This window comes from Echeneis naucrates, chromosome 2 (genome assembly GCF_900963305.1).
Source record: "Echeneis naucrates chromosome 2, fEcheNa1.1, whole genome shotgun sequence".
Classification (NCBI taxonomy): domain Eukaryota; kingdom Metazoa; phylum Chordata; class Actinopteri; order Carangiformes; family Echeneidae; genus Echeneis; species Echeneis naucrates.
Genome location: NC_042512.1, coordinates 2682947 through 2707966, shown reverse-complemented (window position 1 = coordinate 2707966; position 25020 = coordinate 2682947). Strand labels below are relative to the sequence as shown.

The following is a 25020-nucleotide window of genomic DNA, read 5'->3' as shown; positions in this document are numbered from 1 at the left end:
AAGTCAAATTCACATTTTATACAGATTTTTCATCCACTTTGGAAGAGTTTGGTTAACAAATTTTACAAAACACTGTCAGGACAACTTTAGGAGCAAGGTAACAACAAAACTGGAACTATTTGGACTGAACTGGATTTGAAACCTTCACTGTTGGACTTTGGAGAAGTGGGTGGTGAACATCCAGCATGAATTTAGCCAGGCATACAGTGGTAGTGTGGCCGAGCGGTCCAAGGCGCTGGATTAAGGCTCCAGTCTCTTTGGAGGCGTGGGTTCGAATCCCATCACTGCCAGTTTTTTTCTTGTCAATGAAAACCAATCCACTAAGTAAGGCACTTTTCATCTCCCTGTGAACAAAAGTTACAGTGACAGACGATACCAACACCAGCTGGGCTGAAATGAGAAACATCACAGTCAGCCTTTTCAGACCCAGGTAGGTTTGGAGGTCTACCAGGTCCAATTCTCTCCAGATGTCCCCAAAGACACGCTTCCCCTCCAGGTTTGTCATCTCCAGTATAATTCCCTCGATGGACTCTGGGAAAAAGAGTTGGAAGCTGTGCTGGGAGCTTTGCTGTGCGTGGTTGTTGTGGCCGAGTGGTTAAGGCGATGGTCTAGAAATCCATTGGGGTTTCCCCGCGCAGGTTCAAATCCTGCCAACAACGGTTAGTTGTTTTCACGGACCAAGTTTCACATGTTCCCAAGCATATTTGAGAATCTCTGTAATCTGCACAGCCTTAAAATATGACACAGCTGAGTGCTGTTGTTCGGACTCATCTAAAAGGATGAGAGCACTCACTGGTGATCAGTTACTATTATCAGGGCAGGCATAGGGGCACACCTTTAGTTCCACTTCCAGATCATGGAAGCAATAATGAGAAGTCATTTCAGCTGTGTGCTGACCAACAGTGCAGAGAATAGATGATCTGACATGATTTGAATACGCCACCTTCTGATCTGGAGTCAGACGCGCTACCATTGCACCACAGAGTCTTCCTGTGTGCTGGGTACTGATCTAAAGATAAACAAGGCTGATCAGTTAATCAGTAGCCTGCAGGGCGGGGAAGTTGTCAGCGTCTCCACACCACTTTGGTGGTGTAAACTGATGTGAAAGTGCACATCGCTCTGCAGCTCTCAACAGCGGGTGCTGCTGTGAGCCCCGTCCCAAAGCCCTCACCTATTCAATCTATTTATGAAACATTTCAGAAGTCAAGCAGTCCAAGGTGCTGCATTCATTCTGCCAACCATGGTTGGCTGTGCAGCGTTTGGCTGCTCCAATCAGTCCGAGAAGGGTTTGCACATGTATGGATTCCCCAAGAACCATGAGGGCTGGAAAAGGAGGATGGCAATGTGTGTGTGTGTGTATACAAGTACAAATGCAAATAAGGTAAGTATATGCACCATAAAGGGCCTCTGATATAATATAGAGATTGACAATTAAAAAGATGACGCGATTTAATCATTTTACTCCTGGAGATACTTTCACAGCGAACAAACTAGAAGACAATCGGTCACCTGCCAAGACAAAAATATATATAATCACACTGTGCACGTGCAAATAAAGATGAGTATATGCATCATAATCATGGACCAGTAAAGTTGGTGACAGATAGAACATCATGTTATGTCATCACATTCTAAATTTTCACGTTTGGCATATTTCATTACCATTTTGGTGGCGCCACGACGAGGTGGCCGACTGGTTAAGGCGATGGACTGCTAATCCATTGTGCTCTGCACGCGTGGGTTCGAATCCCATCCTCGTCGGTGTTCAGCTTGTTTTTGTCTCTCCATGTTGCTTCCTGCTGTTCCAGGTGGGATTATTCTAGATTTTTGAAGACGTTTGACCTCTCGTCCAAGAGGCGTCATTAGATAGATTGGTGTTTTACCTGTTGCAGTATCTTAGAAGCATGAAATGCTTCATGAAATTTTCTTCCCCAAATACAGTACAAACTACAAAAATTCTGTCACCCCTCTTTCTCTTGTCATGATAACAGTGTGAGAGATGTGAATTTTTAGCTTCATTGTGGGACTTTGGAGAAGTGGATGGTGAACAGAACATCCAGCATGGCAGGGGGCCAAGCTGTGGTATGATCTTAAGTTTAGCAGCTACCATCACTTCGAGTTTCCAAAGTGGGGACTGAGCTGAAGATACAAATAAAATAATCAAAATGTGCTTTCTTCTTGAAATGCTTCCATGGTGCAACTGCTCTTGTTCTCTCTTTCATATCACAGCAACATCAACAACTAATAACTAAATGCTTATTATGCTTTATGCTAAAGAAAATCCTTTGTTATTTGTCTCAGTGGGCTTGGCTCATCATAGTTTGCTGACTAACTGGTATTGGAGTTGTATAGAAAAAACACAAAGATCTGACAACAGCTTTGAAAGCGGATACAGTCGGTCCAGATAAACTTTGAATTAACCTTAAACAGGTTCCAAGGATATTTAGAGAATGTTCAAGAAGGACCAACATGGACAGGCAGGATTCAAACCCCCTACACACTGAATGGTCTGCAGCTCAGCTGCCTCATACACAGCTAACTGCAATGGTGAGAGTGTGGTGCTGATAATGCCAACGTCATGGGTTCGATCCCCATACTGACCACATGCAGCATCTCAGAAGGTGATACCTTTTACTCTGTCTGTATGAAACCCCATAGACTTCAACACACTTTGACTTGATTTTCCAACCAGTGAAGCCGGTAGACTGCAGGTGGAAGTCTCAGTACTTTTTAAAACATGCACAATAAAAATAAAACAAAATAATTAAAAGCAATTTAAAGAAAAGTCAGACCGAACCTGAACGCTCCATCTGGACTCAGGTTCTGATTGGACCTCAGCTGATGTTAATCAGTGTAATCAGAGCAGAGAGCAGCTCCGGTATGAAACCAGAATCATTGATCCCCCATGCAACACAGATGCATACGTCACACTCTCTCATGTTTGCTTCAAATGGTGAGCTCAGCACCACAAAAGTAGTACAAAGAAGTACCAAGATGTACAGAGGATCTGAAAATATTGCAAAGTAAGTGGCTGACCATCATCAATATCCCTTCTCCTCAGCACAGCATGAGCCACAAAACTACCATTGCTCTTGCTTCAGTTGCCAAGATACTGCAACTAACAACAAACCTCACACAGCTCCATAGTGTAACAGTTAGCACCCTTATTGATTGAAAGGCAACAGATGGGCTCGTCCGGGATTTGAACCCAGGACTTCTCGCACCCTAAGCGAGAATCATACCCCTAGACCAACGAGCCATGGGGTCTGTAGAGGTCAGGACAAAAAAGTGGGAGGAGTCTTTGATCCCTTTGATGTCATTCGAACCTTTGTGACATCACAGAATCAGCATCTCCTTTTGAACGTTTGTGGGTTGTTTTTTTTTTTTTTGATTAACCTCATTATTTACACACAGCACATTCAGGACATTAATGTGACAGTTTATTATATGCTAAAGAAACGATGGTCAGCCACGTACGTTGGGGGTATTTTCAGATCCAAAATACATCCCTGTACATCGGAGTGGTGCTGTGGCTTAGTTGGTCAAAGCGCCTGTCTAGTAAACAGGAGATCCTGGGTTCCAATCCCAGCAGTGCCTCATTGATAAAATTTAAGGCTGTTGAACTCATGTAAGTTCTGTTAAAAAGACACAGCACTCTCTCTGACCAGTCAGTTAACTGTCACAGTCTCTTTGGAGCAGCCTGAAGTTTTGTGGAAGAGGTGAAACCAAACCAGATACTATCCAGCAAAAACAGCTGAGCAGAGTGCTGTGGATTTGAGCCGGTAACAGGCTTTGATGTCATTAGAACATTTGTGACATCACAGAATCAGTATTCAGGGGTGCTGATTTATATTGGTGGGAGCGTTGATAGATTGTTGGAGCTGCTTTGAAGAATTTCCAGGATGGCCGAGCGGTCTAAGGTCGCAGTCTCTCCTGGAGGTGTGAATTCAAAGCCCACTTCTGACAGAAACTGCTTTTCTTTTCTCGACTGCTGTAAGATGTGTTTGGGGACAAAGTTTTGACCACCCACACTTCAGGCAGGCCATCAGGCAGTCTTTACTGTAAGGCCACTTTCAGACTGCTCAAATGGTAGAGCGCTCGCTTAGCATGTAGAATGTAGCATGTAGAATTAGAATTATCCTCAACATCTCAAAAGTTAGGTTAGCTCAGCTGGTTAGAGCGTGGTGCTAATAACACCACAGTCATGGATTAGATCCCCACTCTGAGATAAATGATGTTTTCCTGTAAATCAGTGCTTCAGAAATGTTGAAATGGAAACATAAATGTTACTGAGTGTTATTTTCCCGTTTGTTTTTACTTTTTCTATGATACAGACACAGACGGTTTCAGAGAACAACTGCAGAGAAACTGGCAGTACTGATGCTAAGCTGATTAAAGTGTCTGTCTTATAAACAGGACATACTGCGTTCAAACCCCAGCAGTGCTTCACTCTCAGTGGAGTTCCTGCTCATCACTGAAACAAACTGATGAAAACCATCACTTCCTGTATTACAGCTTTTACCTGCAATATCTGGACAAGAGAAACAGAATTTTTGTGGTTGTTGCTGTTTTTAGCAGAAGGCGATTGATCATTGGCTGGAACTCATATCAATCAGATCAACTGCTTTTTTAATTAAACTGGTTATGGGAACTCACATGTGGCTGGATTTATGACCGAACATTATCCACACTTTAAATGAATCAAAGTAAACTAATTCTTTGTCTTTGATCTCTGTGATGTCATTAGAACCTTTGTGACATCACAGATCAGCATCTCCTTTGATGGTTACTGATGGAACAGGAAAAGATCCTGATTTAATCTTGTGAATCCACAAGTATGCCTTTCTTTGTTTGTGTACCAACAGCCTGAGCTCTGGTTCTGACTTTGTTTTGATGAACCTCATTATTCACACACAGCACATTCAGGACATTAATGTGACAGTTTATTATATGCTAAAGAAAATCCTTTGTTATTTGTCACAGTGGACTTGGCTCATCATATTTTGCTGACTAACTGGTATTGGAGTTGTAAACTTCTTATTGTACAGCAGTTTTCCTTACTGCTAAGGAAAACTGCTGGGAGTTAAAACAAGCAAGGTTAATACTGAAGTATGTTTTCAAGACTGAAGATCTTCCCTCTTCAGCTAGTGCAGCTTCAGTATGGCATTGTTACTACTACTTTTCACACTTTAAGAACGGCGGCCCTATAAGCATCCAACAGCATCACTGAGTCAGGAGCAGCACAGTGACAACTACACATTCATGGAGAAAGTGACATTCTTTCTGTGTTGAACTGTGTTGAAGTATGTATGAACCACAGCACTGCTGGGGTTTGAATGCTTACGGGGCAAGAGGTCGGGAATTCAAATCCCCGACGAGTGCTTGTATCATTTTGCCAATATCAGTTGCTGACCATCATGACTCTTACCAAAGTTTGTCTCCTGGGCAAAGCGGTCAATCACCAAATTTCTGTCTACGCAACAACCATTAAATTACTATTTCTCCTCAGTGGAGCAGGAACTCCACTGAAAGTGAACCACTGGTGGGGTTTGAATGCAGGATGTCCTGTTTACGAGGCAAAAGTCGTCGAAAAGTGGTTTGTGGCAAGAACTGAGAAGCCTGAGTAGCTCAGTCGGTAGAGCATCAGACTTTTAATCTGAGGGTCCAGGGTTCAAGTCCCTGTTCAGGTGATGCAGCTTCTTCCCTTTAGTGGTTCACATTATAGACTCCACAGCAGTGATAGGTGACACTGATCTATGAAATGATGAAACCATGAGACCACTCAGCCATCCTGACACGTGTGTCCAGCTGCCAGTCTCTAGTGAGGAAACAGAAAAGTTAATGCTAGCTGCTCTTTATGTAAAGATGATTGATGTAATGTTGTTGTGATTTGGCACTATACAAATAAATCTGATTTGATTGGTGGAGCATTGTTACGGTTGTAATGATGCCATTTTCAAATATAACCAACCATAGATCGCGAACAGCTAGCTGTTTCTAAAAGTTTGTTAGCAGAGGATTGTTTTGATTCATCTCTGCTGTAAGCTGCTTTGAAGAATTTCCAAAATCACATGTGATTCAGATGTAAACAAAGAACAAAGTAGCATAAGTACGGCACACAGCTGGCATTTCCTGTTCAGGATGAAATATGGCACCTCACACCTGATTGTCCAGGCAGGAAAAGGAAAAGCCTTTTTTTATCTACACCATCAAGAAAGTGAACAAGGTACTGCTGGGATTTGAACCCAGGATCTCCTGTTTACAAGACAGGCGCTTTGACCAGCTAAGCCACAGCACCACTCTGAAGTACATCAGAGGATCTGGTGATGGAAGTGCAATGTGTAAAATGCAGTTGAGGTTGATGGTAAAGTGGCTTGTTTTAATGTAGGTTAATGGGAAAATGGGAAAGACCCTTATTGACACCATTGTTTCCCTTTGCTACATCTGAGATAAAAATACAAATAAAATAATCTAAATTGACTTTTATTTTGAAATTCTTGTGTGGTGACTGTTCTTGTTCTTTCTGCAGCTCAGATGGAAAGTTGTGTCCAAATGTTTGGAGCAGAGAATGGCAAAAAGATGTCCTCGAAGCATCCTGGACACACAACCAGTCAGCGTGCAGCATCCAACCTCACAAACTCTCAAACAATATTTAATGGTTCTGGTGAAACCAAAGTAGAGGAAAAGGGCAGTGCAACTTCTGTAACATCAACGTGTAGTGGCAGTAATCAGCAAGTTGATCAATGTAGAATGTAGTTTGTTATTTGCATCACTGCCTCAGCAGAGGTGGGTTTTGGGCCCAGCACTCTTCCACTGCTCCACTGCTGCTTCACACTCAGCTGTGAACCGATCCAATGAGTGCTGTTGTTCTCAGGCTGATGGTGCTGAAAGGAGCACATCATCTGCAAAATCCTCCAGATACTGACCTGGAACCCCTCCTCACCACGGCTTCCCAAAATCCTGTCCATGAACATCAATAACAGAATTGGACAGAAAGCACAGCCCTGCTGGACGCCAACACCCGGAGCTTACTGTCAGATCGACAAAGCCCCTCCGGGAATCAAAATCCCAGTCTTCCACTGCAAGGGGTTAAAACAGAGTACGTCCCTGGGTGGGCTCGAACCACCATCCTTTCGGTTAACAGCCGAACGCGTTGACCAATTGCGCCACAGAGACATGATGACCTGTTCCTGTTACACATTACTGGAGAAAGTGATAAATGACTGTTTTCCTGTTAATCAGTGCTGCTTAAAATCTCCTGACATCTTCCAGCTAGATGATGAGACATCCAGTGTGTTAGAATAGCAGAGGATGGTTTTGATCCATTGACCTCTGGGTTATGGGCCCAGCACGCTTCAGTGAACTGGATTTATTTCCTTTCCTGGATTTACTTCATCATTTCAGTGACTCTGTGGATTCAGCTGACAAACGCAAAATACAACCAACATTTAAACAATGACGTGTTGAAACAAAACTTGATGATTGATTGATTCCACTTTGCAGAAAGAAGAACACAGTGAGGCACTGACTGAACAGGACTTTACCTTTTCCAGATCCCTTCCTTCATCCTGATGAATGTTGAAGCAAAGAGATATTTAGGACTCATGTTCATGTTCCTGTCGCCCCATCTGATTGATCTGTTTTTCTCCTGAAAGAACAAAGTCAGAGAGCCAAAGCCAGAACAAAGTCAAAGGGCACTTCCCAAGCTGGATTTTCCAGATCTCCAGATCTCCTCCACAGAAGGTGGATGTGATGTCAGGTCATTGCCAATACTGACCTCTGGTGCTCGATGCTGCCTTCATCCTGATGAATGTTGAAGCCATGAAATATTACAAGATCAGATGATAAACTAACAACAGCACATTAAAAAGGGCCACGTGCAGAGATCACGTGGCCTAAAGGACAAGGCCTCTGTCTTCGGATCAGAAGACTGAGGGTTCCAGTTCCTTCTTGGTTGGTCAGTGGTGTATTACAGGTGAAGGGACTTAACAAATTGAAATTTCCTGCATATTTTTTTCACTCTCATTTCGGCTTTAAGCAGCAATACCTGGTATAAAAGGCATTCATGTGGGAGACCTAGAATCCATGATGTGTTACACCAATAGACTGTAACTGCACACTAGTGGTCAATCAGAATAATGAACGTGGGTAGAAGATAATATAATACATAATTAAAAAAACAAAACTCTGTCTTCTGCTCTGTGAGACATTACTGGGACAAGATTCCATCGCCTTTGAAATGATTCAGTTGCCTTTGAAGTGACTGTGATGTCATTGGCTCCCCATAATTCCATGTAAATACCAGCTGGCAGACAGAGTCACATCACTGTACATGCACAGGAGGACTACAGCGAAACACACTGACAAACACAAACATCATGCCAAAGAGGATGAAGATCGCACATGGAGGCCAAAATAACGGCAACACAGCAGAAGAAGGTCTGCTGTGTTGCCGTTATTTTGGCTTTGGGTTCCAGGTCAATATCTGGAGGATTTTGCAGATGATATGCTCCTTTCGGCACCATCAACCATGAAGAGACTCGAACCCTCAGTCTTCTGAGCCAAAGTCAGACGCCTTGTCCATTAGGCCACGGTCTCATTGTCAGAATCAGGGCCTTCTGGGAAAGATCTTTGTTGTGCTTTAAGTCACATCTGTCCTCATTCAGCTGATTCCTCAATTAACTGTTAGTACAAACTGTGTTTGCACCTTGAAACTTCCGACATAGCTTTTTATCTCTCATTTCAGCATTAAGAAGCAATGCCTGCTATAAAAGGCATTCACGTGGAAGACCTAGAACCCGTGATGTGTTTCACTAAGAGCTCAGTCATCACACTCAACTGATGTTGTAAACAGGTTACATTCAGAGGAATAGAGGTAATTAGTAGCGATGGGATTCAAACCCACCCTTTGAAGAGACCGCAGAATGAATGCAGCACCTTGGACTGCTTGGCTTCTGAAATGTTTCATAAATAGATTGAATAGGTGAGGGCTTTGGGACGGGGCTCACGGCAGCACCCGCTGTTGAGAGCTGCAGAGCGATGTGCGCTTTCACATCAGTTTACACCACCAAAGCGGTGTGGAGACGCTGACAACTTCCCCGCCCTGCAGGCTACTGATTAACTGATTAGCCTTGTTTATCTTTAGATCAGTACCCAGCACACAGGAAGACTCTGTGGCGCAATGGTAATGCGTCTGACTCCAGTTGAGAAGGTTGCGTGTTCAAATCACTCTGTTTCATTATTGCTTCCATGATCTGGAAGTGGAACTAAAGGTGTGCCCCACTGTTAATGGTAACTGATCATCAGTGAGTGCTCTCATCCTTTTAGATGAGTCCGAACAACAGCACTCAGCTGTGTCATATTTTAAGGCTGTGCAGATTACAGAGATTCTGATGGACCATGTGAAACTGGGTCCAGGAAAACAACCAACCGTTGTTGGCAGGATTTGAACCTGCGCGGGGAAACCCCAATGGATTTCTAGTCCATCGCCTTAACCACTCGGCCACAACAACCACGCACAGCAAAGCTCCCAGCACAGCTTCCAACTCTTTTCCCAGAGTCCATCGAGGGAATTATACTGGAGATGACAAACCTGGAGGGGAAGCGTGTGTTTGGGGACATCTGGAGAGAATTGGACCTGGTAGACCTCCAAACCTACCTGGGTCTGAAAAGGCTGACTGTGATGTTTCTCATTTCAGCCCAGCTGGTGTTGGTATCGTCTGTCACTGTAACTTTTGTTCACACGGAGATGAAAAGTGCCTGACTTAGTGGATTGGTTTTCATTGTCAAGAAACAAACTGGCAGTGGTGGGATTCGAACCCACGCCTCCGAAGAGACTGGAGCCTTAATCCAGCGCCTTGGACCGCTCGGCCACACTACCACTGTATGACTGTCTAAATTCATGCTGGATGTTCACCACCCACTTCTCCAAAGTCCAACAGTGAAGGTTTCAAATCCAGTTCAGTCCAAATAGTTCCAGTTTTGTTGTTGCCTTGCTCCTAATGTTAGATGTTTCCTAATGTTTGCACATGGAAAATACAAACTACACCTGACAGCAGTAGAGGTGAAAGAAAAGCAGCTTCTGTCAGAAGTGGGATTCAAACCCACGCATCAAGGGGAGAATGCAGAGAATGCACTCCTTCAGAGTGGTGCTGTGGCTTAGCTGGTCAAAGCGCCTGTCTCGTAAACAGGAGATCCGGGTTTCAAATCCCAGCAGTGCCTTGTTCATAATGTAAGCTGTTGTAGATAGACACTTATACATGTCACACATATCAACTCCCTCCCTTCTCCTGCACTTTTGTTATGTTCTAATATGTCTCTGACTCCACCTTAAACTTTGCTGTCTTACTGTATGATAAATGTGCTATGCAACATGACAACGGGCTCGTCCGGGACCTCTCGCACCCCAAGCGAGAATCATACTCCTTGACCAACGAGCCTTTTACAGCAGGATATTTATGGCATTTAAAATTTAGTCAAAGGAGAACGAGCAGCTTCTTCCTCACTGACTCACTCAACTTCTCTCTCCTGGGTTTGGATTTGAGCCTCTTTCTCAGGAGCACACACAGAGAAAATTAAATTTTCTATTCCAACAATATACGTGATGTCTTCGTGTATGAATGAATGTTTCACTGATGCACATTTTTACAGAACAACATCAACAACTAATAACTCCACAACGAGACTGTGTGACGTCACTGGAGATCAAAGGCATTTCCTGTCTTTCATTGATCTCCAACGCGACACAGATGCATACGTCACACTATCTCACGTTCGCTTCAAATGGATGAGAACAGACACATAGAAATCACCCTGGACTGATGATGTCACAGTACTCACAGAATGAAATTCCTCCTTTGAAGCTGCTTTGAAGAATTTCCAAAATCACATGTGATTCAGATGGCTGCCCCACTGTCACCATTCAGAACAGCTGAGAATCTGATTGATACAAATACATGCTAAGCCAGCAGCCTACCCATTAAGCTAACTCCTAGCCAGCATGTGCTAACTAATTCAGATGTTCTTAACCCCCACACTCTAAAAACTGATAAAACTTGTCATTGACTTCTGAAATCACCAACACTATCCCAACAAATAGCACTTACTGCTCTCAGAACACAAGTCTGTGCTTCAGTTCGGGAAATGTTGACGAAAAATTCACTCACTCAGCTGATCTGAAGAAATCTATCAAAACTGGTTTTAATACCATCCAGGACAACTGCAAAGAGAAGCGCTTGTACAAAAGGAAGTCGTCTGTGTTTCATAATTGAAATGATCAGTATTGTATTCTAAGAAGATGTTGTTGTCTTTGTCAGTCAGCACTGCCCCAACAAGTAGCACTTACTGAATTCAACAGTCAAGTTAGTGCTCAAGTTAAGGTAACATTTGTGACTTTCAAACTACTTCCTTATCCCCCACCCCCCATATCACTGATAATATCTGCTGTACTGGTGATTGAAGAAAGGAAGGAATGGCATTCCTACGCAGATTCCGCAGAGATGGGATTCGAGTTTATATGCTGCAGCTCAGCTAGCTATGAGCAGAGTGGCGCAGCGGAAGCGTGCTGGGCCCATAACCCAGAGGTCGATGGATCGAAACCGTCCTCTGCTAATGGTGTTTTAGCAACAGCTAGCTGTTCACTATCCAAAGTTTGTTACATGTGAAGATGACATCATTACAATAGGCATTTCCTGTCTTTCATTGATCTCCAACGCTACACAGATGCATACGTCACACTCTCGTTCACGTTCGCTTCAAATGGTTGAGTGCATACGCACAGAAGTGTCCCTGGACTGATCATTGTAACTTTGTGTTATTGTTGTATCTAATAAGTTAAGGACCATAAACTTTCTATAAAAGTGGATGAGCAGATTAAAAAGTACTGAGACTTCCACCTGCAGTCTATCTAATGATCACCAGGGGGCGGCTCCACTCTGTGACACAATTATCAATGTGATCAGCTGTTTGCTGAAAGGCTGTGAAGCCCACCAGAGACCTGCTGTGTTTAGTTCACTTGTTGCTGTATCTAGTTGGAACAGCAGGCTGCAACATCATGTCTCTGTGGGGCGATCGGTCAGCGCGTTTGGCTGTTAACTGAAAGGATGGTGGTTTGAGTCCACCCATGGAAGTGGTTTGTCTTATCCACTGGAATTATAGTGGACATGTGGAACCCCAAGATTTGATCTGGAGAAGGTGTATGACCGGGTTCCCAGGGATGTTCTGGAGTATGGAGCCATCCCATCACTATATGACAATAAGCTTCCCTTTCCCCGAGACAACTACAGGGTGTAACAGATGTACAGCTGTGGTGAGGACGGGTTACAGGTCTGTAGCTGGAGGATTTTGGCACCATCGGCCTGAGATCGACAGGATTTCAGGATTTCAGGATTTCTGGAAGGAAAACAAACATGAAAAACACAAAGTTAAATTGTAGACACACAGTTGAACTGCAATGGCCGAGAATCAAACCCAGGTCAACTGCTTGGAAGGCAGCTATGCAAACCAAGCAAAGCTCCATATAGCAGCTACCAGGTCCATCCACAGCTACCGATCAGCTGAAAGCTAAAAAACTGAGCAGAGTGCTGTGGACTTGAGTGAAACAGTGAAAGGATTTCCCCAACAAGCCTTTTGATCGTAGCTGTAGAATGTCATAAAGATGTTCTGTGGCTTAGCTGCTCACAGGGCCTGTTTCTGCAAACAGAAAATCACCGCACCTCCACTGATGTGATTCAGTTTTCAATTCCTCTGATTCCTCAATCAACTGTTAGTAGAAACTGTGGCACCTTTGGCATTTCCTACAAGCTTTTTATCTCTCATTTCGGCATGCATGGTATAAAAGGTATTCATGTGGGAGACCTAGAATCTATCATGTGTTAAACTGAGAACTCAGTCGTCACACTCAACTGATGGATCCAAAGGAATGGAGGCAACTGGCAGTGGTGGGATTCAAACCCACGCCTCCGAAGAGAGTGGAGCCTTAATCAGGCACCTTGGACACTTCAGAATGGGAATGACACCCATATTAGTACAAATAAGTACTTCCTGTGCTTGTTTAGCAATGCTGGGGATTGCACCAAAGGACTCATACATGGAAAGCACACATTCTACCACTGAGCTACATTCCCTGCATGGTGTGGCAGATCAGATGATTGGATATCCTTCTTCCTGCTCTCAAAATAAAAGTCAAAATTATTTTAATAAGAGTTTGGTCTAGACCTGCTCTATATGTACTTGACGTAACTTCATTATGATGTTTTGACGTGAGTTTAAAAAAAGAGGCCAAAACATTCGGAGTTTGCCTTTAAGTGGACTTCAATGGCTGCTGTTTTTTCATCACATGTACACTTGTGTTCACTTTGGTAATTTGGTAGGATGACTACACAGGATAAATTGCTCCAAGTTGAGTGGATAGTTGAGAGATCAGGGTGTTGCACAAGATAAGTACTTCCTGTGCTTCATTATCAACGCTGAAGATGGCGGGGATTGAACGCAGGGCCTCATACATGCAAAGCATGCACTCTACCACTGAGCTACATCCCCTGCATGGTGCACAATGCCAGCTGGAAACTAATCACTAAACTGTTACAAAGGAAATGATCGATCTGCAGTCTTTGCTCTGATCATTGTAACTTTGTGTTATTGTTGTATCTGATAAGTTAAGTTAAGTACTTCTAATGACCACCAGGGGGCAGTTCCACTGGTTGGAAAAAGACTATAGGCTGCATTGAAGTATATGGAGAGAACAACACCAAGTTCTGAGAGGCTGCTTGTGGCCAGTATGGGGATTGAATCCATGACCTTGGCGTTATTAGCACCACGCTCTAACCAGCTGAGCTAACCGGCCTTTCACATTCATCTCTTCTACAAAACGTCAGGATGTTCCAAAGGGAGACATGAAGACTCTGCAGTTACCTGATTGGTCAGAGAGTTTTAATGGAACTCCTGCAGAAGAAGTTACATGAGTTTATCTCAACAACCTTAAAAAAAAGGTGCTGCTGGGATTTGAACCGAGGATCTCCTGTTTATTCTAATTAATTCTAGCTGGAATAGCAGGCTGCAACAGAAAAAGTTGTGTCGTGTAATCCAAGAGAATTCCCATACCGGGAGTTGAACCCGGGCCGCCTGGGTGAAAACCAGGAATCCTGACCGCTAGACCATATGGGACATGTATTCTTATCAGAATTGGCAAGCCAGGAGAGACATTCTCTGATGGATGCAGACTCCGTCCACTGTGAGCCCCTCAGCCCCAGAATGCTGGAGAAACAGGAAGGAGGAACGCCCTCAATCAACAGTGGCAAACAGCTGTCTGAGTGAAAAACCTCCCCTTGATGTGTGAATTCAAATCCCACTTCTGACAGAAACTGCTTTTCTTTCACCTCAACTGCTGTAAGGTGTGTTTGGGGACAAAGTTGTTTTATGTATATATACATATAATATAGATAATATATATCACATAACAACTAATTACACTTGGATGAATTAAAATGTAATTTTTTTAATTTAACAGTAAGTGAAAACATCAAGAACAAGTGTGCATGTGGAGACATCCTCTTCCTCTGTGTCCTGGACACTAAAAAGCAGATGAAGCAAAATAGGTGAGAAAAGAAGATGTTCATCATGCGAACTGCGAACAAACTATGTTACTTCTCCATCTCAGAATAACCTCAGAACCTGTATTTTTGTGCTGACTGCTGCAATAATGCTGCCTTTAATAGAAGTTTAGGAACATTTGATGAAAGAATACATTTTGAAATGTCTGTTTATAGTTTATCACTTGTTAGGATCCCTGTTAGCTGTCACTGAGGCAGCAGCTACTCTTCCTGGGGTCCAAATGAAAATAGACATCTGCAGTCAAACAGGTTCAGGTAGATGCAGAGTCCTACATTAAAACAAACCACTTTACCATCAACCTCAGCTGCAGTATACACATTACACTTCCATCACCAGATCCTCTGTATATACATGTACTTCAGAGTGGTGCTGTGGCTTAGCTGGTCAAAGCACCTGTCTTGTAAACCAGTGAAAAACGGCTCTGCTGTCACATTAAACACATCAAAACTGAAACAATTAAACTGTATAGTGTGAGCACATATTCATGGGTGTCACAAGATACTTGATGTCCTCACGTATGAATGAATGTTTCACTGATGCAGATTTTTTTTTTTTTTGACATTCCTTTGGTTCCTATTTTCTGCTCAAGTGATATTTTTATGAGCTCTCTTCGGTACCAGAGCATCCCCATGACCTTACTGTGACCTGTGGATCTCATTTCTGCCAGCCAGAGTCTGTTATGAATGATAAAATCTGAAAACATTCATGGAATACATAGAAAACAGCATCACAGAGTGACAAATATTGGGAGAAATTTATAGCAAAGTATGTCACAATAAGTAGAAAATATGTTGATAGACCGACAGCATAGGTCTCACTTTGAGCGATGATTTAGAAAATAATGCTCAATGCTCATTTTCACAAAACTACAATGGATCACAGTTTAGCTCTGATAAAGTGAGTAACTTACAGGTTTAATCCATTTTCAGTTTATATTATTTTCATATCACAGCATATTTTAGGCATAATACAACAAATTGTCACATAATTTCTGATTGCAAATAAAAAAAACAAAAAACAAAAACACATGTTTCTATAAAGATGAATTAGCAGAACAAAAGTCAACATTTTTTATGCGTTTTATTGAAATTCGTTGACAAAACCTTTTTTTCTGGTATATATGTCACTGACTCAAACACAAATGAGTGAGGACAAAAAACAACAAAGCAAAAGTAAAAACAAATTACCAAACATGTTACAGTTTACTTTTGGTCAACCAGCAAAGATCCTGCAGTCACCTGCTTCGGTCTTTCTCTTCTTACCATTTGTCACAACCAAACGGTTTCCCCTCTGTATGGGCCTCCATGTGAAATTTCAGGTTTCGCCTTCGTTTAAATTTTTTCCCACAAATATCACAGCTGAAGGGTCTCTCTTCTGTGTGGACTACCATGTGTGCTTTAAGGATATTCTGTAGTTTAAACCTTTTCCCACAAACATCACAGCTGAAGGGTCTCTCTTCTGTGTGGACTACCATGTGTTCTTTAAGGGCGTTCTGTAGTTTAAACCTTTTCCCACAAACATCACAGCTGAAGGGTCTCTCTCCTGTGTGGACTACCATGTGTTCTTTAAGGGCGTTCTGTAGTTTAAACCTTTTCCCACAAACATCACAGCTGAAGGGTCTCTCTCTTGTATGGACCGTCATGTGCATGTCTAAGCTTCTCTTTCGTTTAAACCTTTTCCCACAAATATCACAGCTGAAGGGTCTCTCTTCTGAGTGAACTACCATGTGAAACCTAAGATTGGCCTTCTGCAAAAAATTTTTCCCACAAACATCACAGCAGAACAGTCTCTCTCCTGTGTGGACTACACTGTGAATCTTCAGATCCCACTTTTTTTTAAACGTTTCCCCACACTCAGAGCAGCTGATGGGTTTTTCATTGCTGTCACATTTTCTAACATTTGCATCACCTTCATGTATTTTCACATCTGACTGGGCCACTCTGGTTTCATGATAATCATCTTCACTGATTTCAGTATCAGAGGAGTCTGAGACCTCTTCCTCTGGATCTGGATCTGGTTGAAGAGGACTCTGTGGATCACAGCTCCTGGCCGGTTCATTCATCTCTTCATCCTCACTCTTCACCTGAAACGGCCTCACAGGGTTCCTGGTCTCCTCCAGTCCTGGTACCTGGTCCTCCTCCTGTTCCTGTTTAAGGACTGGACTCTCTGAATCCTCCGGATCCGGACTGGAGGTGAACTCAGCAGGAACCTCTTTTTTCACCATCAGCTGCTGAACATCTGGAGGAAACGATTCAATAATGAATCCTCTTTATTAGCTACAATATGAACACAGTTATTCCTCCAGCTGCTTCATTCTACATCTGCCAAATACAGTCCTCAGCCTTTGTCACTCATAAAAACAACCGACCCGTTTTGTGGATCAGGACTCGGGGCTGCAGCAGCTCCAGCTGGCTCCTCTGCCGGTCGATCTCCTGCCTGAAGCCCGAAGCCTCCTCCTCATATCCGGCTACCATTCTGTCCACGGCCGCTAAGATCTCCCGGCAGGCGGCGGCGAGTCTGTTGGTGACAAAACCCCGCAGGACTTCTGCTGTGGACATTTTACCTTGTTCACCTTTCAGCTGAGGGACAAAAGACCATCAGTCCTGTTTGTGTGCAGCAAATATACGGATATTATCAGTATGAGACACTTTATCGAAACAATTATTTTTCTAAACACTGATTCAATGTGGTCCTTCACCTGCAATACGCCCTTTAAGGTAACTTTCTAACTGCTTTCTTAACCCTCCACCCTCCATATCATTGATAAAACTTGCTGACTTGTGATTGACTTCTGAAATCACCAACATTACCCCACAAAGTAGCACTTACTGCTCTCAGAACAGAAATATGTGCTTCATTTGTGGAGACGTTGGTGACAAATGCACTAATTCAGCTGATCTGACGAAATGTATTAATTTTTGTCCAAATTCCATCCAGGACAACCCCAAAGAGAAGCAGTTGTACAAAAGGAAGTCTTCCGTCGTTTTATTTGAAATGATCATTGTTGCATTCTAAGAAGAAGTTGTTGTCTTTGTCAGTCAGCACTGCTCCAACAAGTAGCACTTACTGAATTCAACAATCAAGTCAGTGCTCAAGTTAAGGTAACATTTGTGACTTTCAGACTACTTTCTTTGCCCCTAATTGATAAAATGATAAAAACTTGTTGTCCTGGTGATTGAAGAAAAGAAGGAATTGCATTCCTCATTTTTTTTGTCCAATTTCCATCCAGGACAACCCCAAAGAGAAGCACTTATGCACAAAGACTTCATCAGTGTCTCTGATTGGAGTGATCTGAGTTAGATCTGAAGAAAACATGGCTCCAAGAATTAATGTTGTTTTTGTCAATTCACACTGAAAGTGGAAAAAGAGACCAATTGAATTGGCTAAGTCACATTAAGCTTTAATTTTTACCTCACTTAGGATCTTCTCCTCAAGAGTCTTTGCATTAACTTCCCAGTCGTGTCCAATGGACTCCCTTTCAGGCTTCTACCTGAATTTATCTTCTACCTGAATGAAACCACTCCCACAGCTGCCTGCCTACTTAGTTTGGGCGGTTTCAATGGTCTTGGTAATGGTTTGTAATGAAGAACACATTTAGTCCATCAGGAACAGACAACGGTCCTCTTAAATTCATGAGGACCGTTAGCATATGGTGAGAGGACTGTTAACTGCAGTGATTAGAGATTAGGGTTGTGTTGTTGTAGCTGATCTGAAGAAATCTATTTAAAATTGCAAATCATCATAATTTTTACTGAATTTCTGAGCAGGACAACCCCAAAGAGAAGCATTTATGTAGAAAGGAATAATTGTAGCTGTCTGAGTTAGAGCTTGCTGTTGTGTTTGTCAGTCAACAAGTAGCTGAGCTGTGTAGTTGTGTTGTGTTAGAAACACCAAACATGTCCAGAAAAGACAGACTGTTCTTGTGTATTTCCCTGAAGAGTTGCCAGACTGTGTTCACACCATGATTCCTGCCATCACAGTTCACCTTTTGTGTCTTACTTTTGTTATCTTTCCCAAAATTTTATTTGATGGCACAGAGGGACCCGAGGCACTAATAAAAAAAGGAGGGGGGCCTGAAAGTGTGACTTGGTTCCGATCGTTCATATTAAAGAGCCATTCAAGAGACTCTCTGTGATCAGCTTAGGGTTAGCTGTCATGTTTCTAAAAGCATGTCTGAGGAAACAAAGCGTCAACAAGTGTTGAAAGCTTTTGATGGTGTAGTGGTGGTCAGTCATCATTAGTGGTTCATCTGTAGAATTCTCTCCTGCCACGTGAGAGTCCAGGGTTCAATTCCAGGCCAATGCAACATAAATCTTTACCAACATTCAAATGTTAGAAACTCGGTGCTTTCTGGAATGTAAAACTCAGCTGCTCTCCATGAAAAGCAGCAGTCATTTCTGCCTGGATACAACAGTGGTCAGAGCTGTATGATGTATGTTTATACTGAAACACTGACAGCTCTCCTCCATCTCACTCTTTTACTTACTCTGGGTTCCAGGCCTCGTTGGTGCAGCAGGCAGCACGTCAGTCTCATAATCTGAAGGTGGTGAGTTGGAGCTTCACACCTTTAGGTCCACTTCCAGGCCATGGAAGCAACAATGAGAAGTCATTTCCACTGTGTGCTGTGCTGAAACAGCTCAGTTGGTAGAGTCCCTGGTTCAATCCTGGATTTTAGTACCTGTGGTTTATCCTTTAGAAGACTGTCTTTTTTAATTAATGAGAGATAAAAAGCTATTTAGGAAATGTCAAGGTGCCAAACAAACCAACAGTTTCTGCCAACATTTAATTGATGGGTTAGATTGATGAATGGGGACAGATGTGATTTAAAGCAAAACAAATTCATCAGTAAGGATCTTTTCTAAGAGGGCCCTCAGACAAAGAAGCTGGGTCACAGCACAGCACAGAGGATTTGAACCCACAGATCCAGAAGAGACTGCAGCACAGCCTGCTATGAGCAGAGTGGAGCAGTAGAAGTGTTTTGGGCCCATAATACAGAGGTTGATGGATTGAAACCCTCCTCTGCTGTTCTAACACAGTGGCTGAATGTCATTTATCACTTTCTCCAGTAATGTGTACAGTTGTCACTGTGCTCAGTGACTCAGTGATGCTGTTGGATGCTTATAGGGCCGCCGTTCTTAAAGTGTGGGCTCCACCCCACTGGTGGGGAATAGAGACATGACAGGTGGGGCTTTGTTAATGCCTTTCTTTATGGACAACAAAGATCAGAAATTCAAAACAAAACACCCCCACACACACAAAAAGTCATCAGTAACACTTAACACAGAACTGTTCCTTTTCTTTCAGCTCACTTTTAAGTTTTATTTTATTTTACATTTTCTTGCAAAAAAAAAAAAAAAAAACACAGAACACACATTCACCATATAAGAAGTGGAGACGGTTTGGCTCCATCAATGACATCCCTCGACACTGGAACCTCGAGCCAGCACCTTTGATAAAGATCAGCTGACAGTCCTGTGGTTCCATGGTGTAATGGTTAGCACTCTGGACTTTGAATCCAGTGATCCGAGTTCAAGTCTCAGTGGAACCTCTGTCTTCTGATTTAGTGACTACATATAACAGTAACTCTACTCCCCCCAAAACAGTGATCCACCCCTGAGCAGAGAGGAGGCTTCATGAAACAGTTTGTCTTTTCACCTGCTGCAGCAGCTCAGAGCCTCTGTGGTTCAGGAAAAACAACAGACTAAAGAAAGACATTTCAGGTGCATGTGATTACACTGAAATAATATAATTTGATTTATTTCATTTTATTCCATTCAGAAAGTAAAAATAATATATTTTATGACATCGTTACACACAGTGACATATTTCAAGTGTTTATTTCTTTTAATATTGATCATTGTGACCTACAGCTGATAAAAACCCAAAAGTAGTTTATTTCAACAACATTTGACTTCACCCACAAGGAACTGCTGGGATTTAAACACAGGCTGCTTTAACAAAGTTTGTCTCCTGTGAAAAGCAGTCAATCACTAATTTCCCTTCTCCGCAGCGCAGCATGAGCCACAAAGTTACTGTTGCTTCACTTTACAAGATACTGCAAATAACACAACCAGCCAACCTCACACAGCTCCATATAATAAGAGTTAGCTCCCCTGACGACTGCAAAGCAACAGCTGGGCTCAATCAAGTAGTTGGCTCAATCAACATTTTGGATAATTCTAGCTGGAACAGCAGACTGGAACATGGCAAACTCAATGTGTCTCTGTGGCGCAATCGGTCAGCGCGTTCGGCTGTTAACCGAAAGGTTGGTGGTTCGAGCCCACCCAGGAGCGTTCTTCGTTTTTAAGCTAATTACTGCCACTACATGTTGATGTTTCGGCAGTTGCACTGCCCCTTTCCTCTACTTTGGTTTCACCAGAACCATTAAATATGGTTTAACCTGTAATACATAACTGCCCAACCACGAAGGGACTCAAACCCTCAGTCTTCTGATCCGAAGTCAGACGCCTTGTCCATTAGGCCAGTTTAAGGTCCCATTGTCAGAATCAGTCAGCTCTGCCTGGATACAACAGTGGTCAGGGCTGTATGATGTATGTTTATACTGAAACACTGACAGCTCTCCTCCATCTCTCTCTTTTACTTTCTCTGGGTTCCAGACCTCGTTGGTGCAGTAGGCACGCACGTCAGCGCACATCGGGGGCGCCCTGCACAGCACAGACGAACCTCAGGGGAACAGACCATTGCCAAAAGGAACATCATCAAAATCAAAAACATGGCAACTTTCATAAATCTAACCTGCAGGGATTATCACAAAGTTCACAAGAACCAACAACAACCCAAATCAAATGTCCTAAAAGTCAATAGAATTCGGTTCATTTTATTTGATAATTGTTTATTCATTATCATCATTTTTTTTAAATGGCTTATACCTTTGAGTTCTGCAGACAGAAGCAACAACAAAACTGGAACAAATTTTCACTGCTATGCAGATGATCCCCTCCTGTATGTGACTAACAACCGTGACTCCTGCCATCTATTCACATTGGAACCTTCACTGTGTGAAATGACAGATTTTCTTTCACCTCTACTGCTGTAAGGTTTTGGGACAAAGGTATTTCGGTCGACCTCTGACTGCCCACGCTTTTAAAGGACTAAAATTCCAGTCACATCTGCATAAGTACATGCCAGCAGGGTTCCATGGTGTAATGGTTAGCACTCTAGACTCTGAATCCAGCAATCCGAGTTCAAATCTCAGTGGAACCTGAATCTTACCAGTGAAAAGCTCTACACGGGTGAGGAAGTGCAAATTTTGAGCCTCCATGCGATCTAATCAGGCAGTCAAAGTGTGGACTCACTTTGATGGGCTAATTTTCAGCAAATTTTTCGGTTAATTGTTCAGCATCTGTCATCAGAATGGCCGAGCGGTCTAAGGCGCTGCGTTCAGGTCACAGTCTCCCCTGGAGGCGTGGGTTCAAATCCCACTTCTGACAGAAGCTGCTTTTCTTTCATCTCCACTTAACCCCCTCAGGGACCACCTCTGATGCCAAAAACCAGGAGCCTTTACATCTTCAGTCTAACGCTCTCCCAAATGAGCTATGTCATGACTTAGTGGATACTTAGGGTGAGGGATCTTCAGCACACAATGAAAATTTGTCCTATTACGGGCAGTAATTTTGCACAAAGGCAACACAACACTATCTCAAAGTAAATGTGTGCTGTACAAAGGAGAGGGAAGTCTTAGGGATGGATTTCTGAATTCAAGATTTCAAAATGGTCAGTGACAGGAAGGGTATCATCAGCATGGCAGAAAATGTGTTTACTAAGTGTGAACAAAAGATGTAATCTGGATGTACTCCGGTGATGTGATGATTAAACTCTTTAGCTGTTAAAACTGTCTCAGAGTGGTTAACATGAGTAACTGCAGTGAAAATAAAACTGGGCACTGAAAATTTATTCCAAAACATGTAAAAAAGAAGTAGATAACCAGAGACCAAACTCCTCAACATGAAGTTGTGTGTGTGTGTGCATGTGAATTCATGCACATGATTGGCATTTGACACTCCCTGCGCACGCTAGCATGTTAGCACAGCGGAGTTAGCTCAATGGGTAGGCTGCTGGCTTAGTATGTATTTGTATCAATAATCTTCACAGCTGCTCTGAATGGTGACAGTGGGGCAGCCTTTGTGTTTACATGTGAGTCAGATGTAAAACATTTTGAGGTACAGAAAAATATGATGTATGTTTATACTGAAACACTGACAGCTCTCCTCCATCTCTCTCTTTTACTTTCTCTGGGTTCCAGACCTCGTTGGTGCAGTAGGCACGCACGTCAGCGCACATCGGGGGCGCCCTGCACAGCACAGACGAACCTCAGGGGAACAGACCATTGCCAAAAGGAACATCATCAAAATCAAAAACATGGCAACTTTCATAAATCTAACCTGCAGGGATTATCACAAAGTTCACAAGAACCAACAACAACCCAAATCAAATGTCCTAAAAGTCAATAGAATTCGGTTCATTTTATTTGATAATTGTTCATTCATTCATTCAGAGGGACCACCTCTGATGCCAAAAACCAGGAGCCTTTACATCTTCAGTCTAACGCTCTCCCAAATGAGCTATGTCATGACTTAGTGGATACTTAGGGTGAGGGATCTTCAGCACACAATGAAAATTTGTCCTATTACGGGCAGTAATTTTGCACAAAGGCAACACAACACTATCTCAAAGTAAATGTGTGCTGTACAAAGGAGAGGGAAGTCTTAGGGATGGATTTCTGAATTCAAGATTTCAAAATGGTCAGTGACAGGAAGGGTATCATCAGCATGGCAGAAAATGTGTTTACTAAGTGTGAACAAAAGATGTAATCTGGATGTACTCCGGTGATGTGATGATTAAACTCTTTAGCTGTTAAAACTGTCTCAGAGTGGTTAACATGAGTAACTGCAGTGAAAATAAAACTGGGCACTGAAAATTTATTCCAAAACATGTAAAAAAGAAGTAGATAACCAGAGACCAAACTCCTCAACATGAAGTTGTGTGTGTGTGTGCATGTGAATTCATGCACATGAGTGGCATTTGACACTCCCTGCGCACGCTAGCATGTTAGCACAGCGGAGTTAGCTCAATGGGTAGGCTGCTGGCTTAGTATGTATTTGTATCAATAATCTTCACAGCTGCTCTGAATGGTGACAGTGGGGCAGCCTTTGTGTTTACATGTGAGTCAGATGTAAAACATTTTGAGGTACAGAAAGAACAAGAGCAGTCGCACCACACAAGCATTTGAAAATAAAGCTAATTTAGATAATTTTATTTGTATCTTTAGCTCAACAAAGCGCAACACAGCGTGCCAGCATTCAACTTCCCAGCAGTGCCTCTTTATTGAAGTTTAAGGTTTTTGAGATAACCTCATGTAACTTCTTCTGCAGGAGTTTAGTCAGTAATTTGGTTGAGTGACTAAGCAGGATAATATGGAGCAGTAATTTCAGTAATTTCCAACACCCTAGAGATGATGATGGAACTATACGAGGCCGCATCCAGGCAGCATCTTTCCCTGGTGGTCTAGTGGCTAGGATTCGGCGCTCTCACCGCCGCGGCCCGGGTTCGATTCCCGGTCAGGGAAAGTGTTTTTACTGAAAAATACAGGTGATTGAAAAATTGAATTATTTTGAACTTTCGAAATAGCTTTGAAACCTGTTGATGTTGTTAAAGCGGCCTGCTTGCCCCCATGGCAGGGGAATTAGCTCAAATGGTACAGGGATTACTTAGCATGTGAGAGGTAGTGGGATCGATGCCCACATTCTCCACAAGACTTAAGCTCTTTGGAGATACAGCAACAAGTGAACTAAACACAGCAAGTGGTTTTTTTGTATGGATTCATGGCAGAGGTTACAAAATTAAGGAGGTCAAGGAGGTCAGTGGATCAGCAACAACCACAAAATTACTGCTTCTCTTGTCCAGAGATTGCAATGATAATTTTGTGGTTCATGGTGTTGATCCAGAGACAGAACTAAAAATTCCCAAAAAATACAGACTGTTTATTTTTGTCGTTATGCTGCGTTTCAACTCCTTGATGCTTTGAGCTGCAGAAAGAACAAGAGCAGTCGCACCATACAAGCATTTCAAAATAAAAGCCAATTTAGATTATTTTATTTGTATCTTTAGTTCAGATGTAGCAAAGCGCAACAATGCTGTCAATATGGATCTTTCCCATTTGGGTTACTTGAAGTGATGGTGGCCACTGATGCAACACTCCGTAGCAGCACCACTCTGATGTACAGGGATGTATTTTGGATCTGAAAATACCCCCAACATACGTGGCTGACCATCATGACTCTTACCAAAGTTTCTTTAGCATATAATAAACTGTCACATTAACTGTCACATGAATGTGCTGTGTGTAAATAATGAAAAAAAAAAAAAAAAAAAACGCCACAAATGTTCCAT

General features: G+C 42.6%; 18 non-coding genes across 18 annotated transcripts; 11 read left to right on the top strand and 7 right to left on the bottom strand.

Annotated features, from left to right (window-relative positions):
* Nucleotides 1-208: 208 nt before the first annotated feature.
* On the top strand, nt 209-290 carry trnal-aag (transfer RNA leucine (anticodon AAG)). The gene has a single exon. It is a non-coding gene; the product is annotated as a tRNA-Leu (tRNA).
* Nucleotides 291-577: 287 nt separating this feature from the next.
* trnas-aga (transfer RNA serine (anticodon AGA)) lies at nt 578-659 on the top strand. The gene has a single exon. It is a non-coding gene; the product is annotated as a tRNA-Ser (tRNA).
* A 1020-nt stretch (nt 660-1679) lies between these two features.
* Nucleotides 1680-1761, top strand: trnas-gcu (transfer RNA serine (anticodon GCU)). Its single transcript has one exon. It is a non-coding gene; the product is annotated as a tRNA-Ser (tRNA).
* A 1426-nt stretch (nt 1762-3187) lies between these two features.
* On the bottom strand, nt 3188-3259 carry trnap-agg (transfer RNA proline (anticodon AGG)). Its single transcript has one exon. It is a non-coding gene; the product is annotated as a tRNA-Pro (tRNA).
* Nucleotides 3260-3523: 264 nt separating this feature from the next.
* On the top strand, nt 3524-3597 carry trnat-agu (transfer RNA threonine (anticodon AGU)). Its single transcript has one exon. It is a non-coding gene; the product is annotated as a tRNA-Thr (tRNA).
* Nucleotides 3598-5617: 2020 nt separating this feature from the next.
* On the top strand, nt 5618-5690 carry trnak-uuu (transfer RNA lysine (anticodon UUU)). Its single transcript has one exon. It is a non-coding gene; the product is annotated as a tRNA-Lys (tRNA).
* A 534-nt stretch (nt 5691-6224) lies between these two features.
* On the bottom strand, nt 6225-6298 carry trnat-ugu (transfer RNA threonine (anticodon UGU)). The gene has a single exon. It is a non-coding gene; the product is annotated as a tRNA-Thr (tRNA).
* Nucleotides 6299-7102: 804 nt separating this feature from the next.
* trnan-guu (transfer RNA asparagine (anticodon GUU)) lies at nt 7103-7176 on the bottom strand. Its single transcript has one exon. It is a non-coding gene; the product is annotated as a tRNA-Asn (tRNA).
* Nucleotides 7177-9430: 2254 nt separating this feature from the next.
* On the bottom strand, nt 9431-9512 carry trnas-aga (transfer RNA serine (anticodon AGA)). Its single transcript has one exon. It is a non-coding gene; the product is annotated as a tRNA-Ser (tRNA).
* A 286-nt stretch (nt 9513-9798) lies between these two features.
* On the bottom strand, nt 9799-9880 carry trnal-aag (transfer RNA leucine (anticodon AAG)). Its single transcript has one exon. It is a non-coding gene; the product is annotated as a tRNA-Leu (tRNA).
* A 267-nt stretch (nt 9881-10147) lies between these two features.
* On the top strand, nt 10148-10221 carry trnat-cgu (transfer RNA threonine (anticodon CGU)). Its single transcript has one exon. It is a non-coding gene; the product is annotated as a tRNA-Thr (tRNA).
* A 3548-nt stretch (nt 10222-13769) lies between these two features.
* On the bottom strand, nt 13770-13843 carry trnai-aau (transfer RNA isoleucine (anticodon AAU)). The gene has a single exon. It is a non-coding gene; the product is annotated as a tRNA-Ile (tRNA).
* A 248-nt stretch (nt 13844-14091) lies between these two features.
* Nucleotides 14092-14163, bottom strand: trnae-uuc (transfer RNA glutamic acid (anticodon UUC)). The gene has a single exon. It is a non-coding gene; the product is annotated as a tRNA-Glu (tRNA).
* Nucleotides 14164-20086: 5923 nt separating this feature from the next.
* On the top strand, nt 20087-20158 carry trnaq-uug (transfer RNA glutamine (anticodon UUG)). Its single transcript has one exon. It is a non-coding gene; the product is annotated as a tRNA-Gln (tRNA).
* Nucleotides 20159-20829: 671 nt separating this feature from the next.
* Nucleotides 20830-20903, top strand: trnan-guu (transfer RNA asparagine (anticodon GUU)). Its single transcript has one exon. It is a non-coding gene; the product is annotated as a tRNA-Asn (tRNA).
* An 859-nt stretch (nt 20904-21762) lies between these two features.
* Nucleotides 21763-21834, top strand: trnaq-cug (transfer RNA glutamine (anticodon CUG)). Its single transcript has one exon. It is a non-coding gene; the product is annotated as a tRNA-Gln (tRNA).
* A 144-nt stretch (nt 21835-21978) lies between these two features.
* On the top strand, nt 21979-22061 carry trnal-cag (transfer RNA leucine (anticodon CAG)). Its single transcript has one exon. It is a non-coding gene; the product is annotated as a tRNA-Leu (tRNA).
* Nucleotides 22062-24124: 2063 nt separating this feature from the next.
* trnae-cuc (transfer RNA glutamic acid (anticodon CUC)) lies at nt 24125-24196 on the top strand. Its single transcript has one exon. It is a non-coding gene; the product is annotated as a tRNA-Glu (tRNA).
* Nucleotides 24197-25020: the final 824 nt, after the last annotated feature.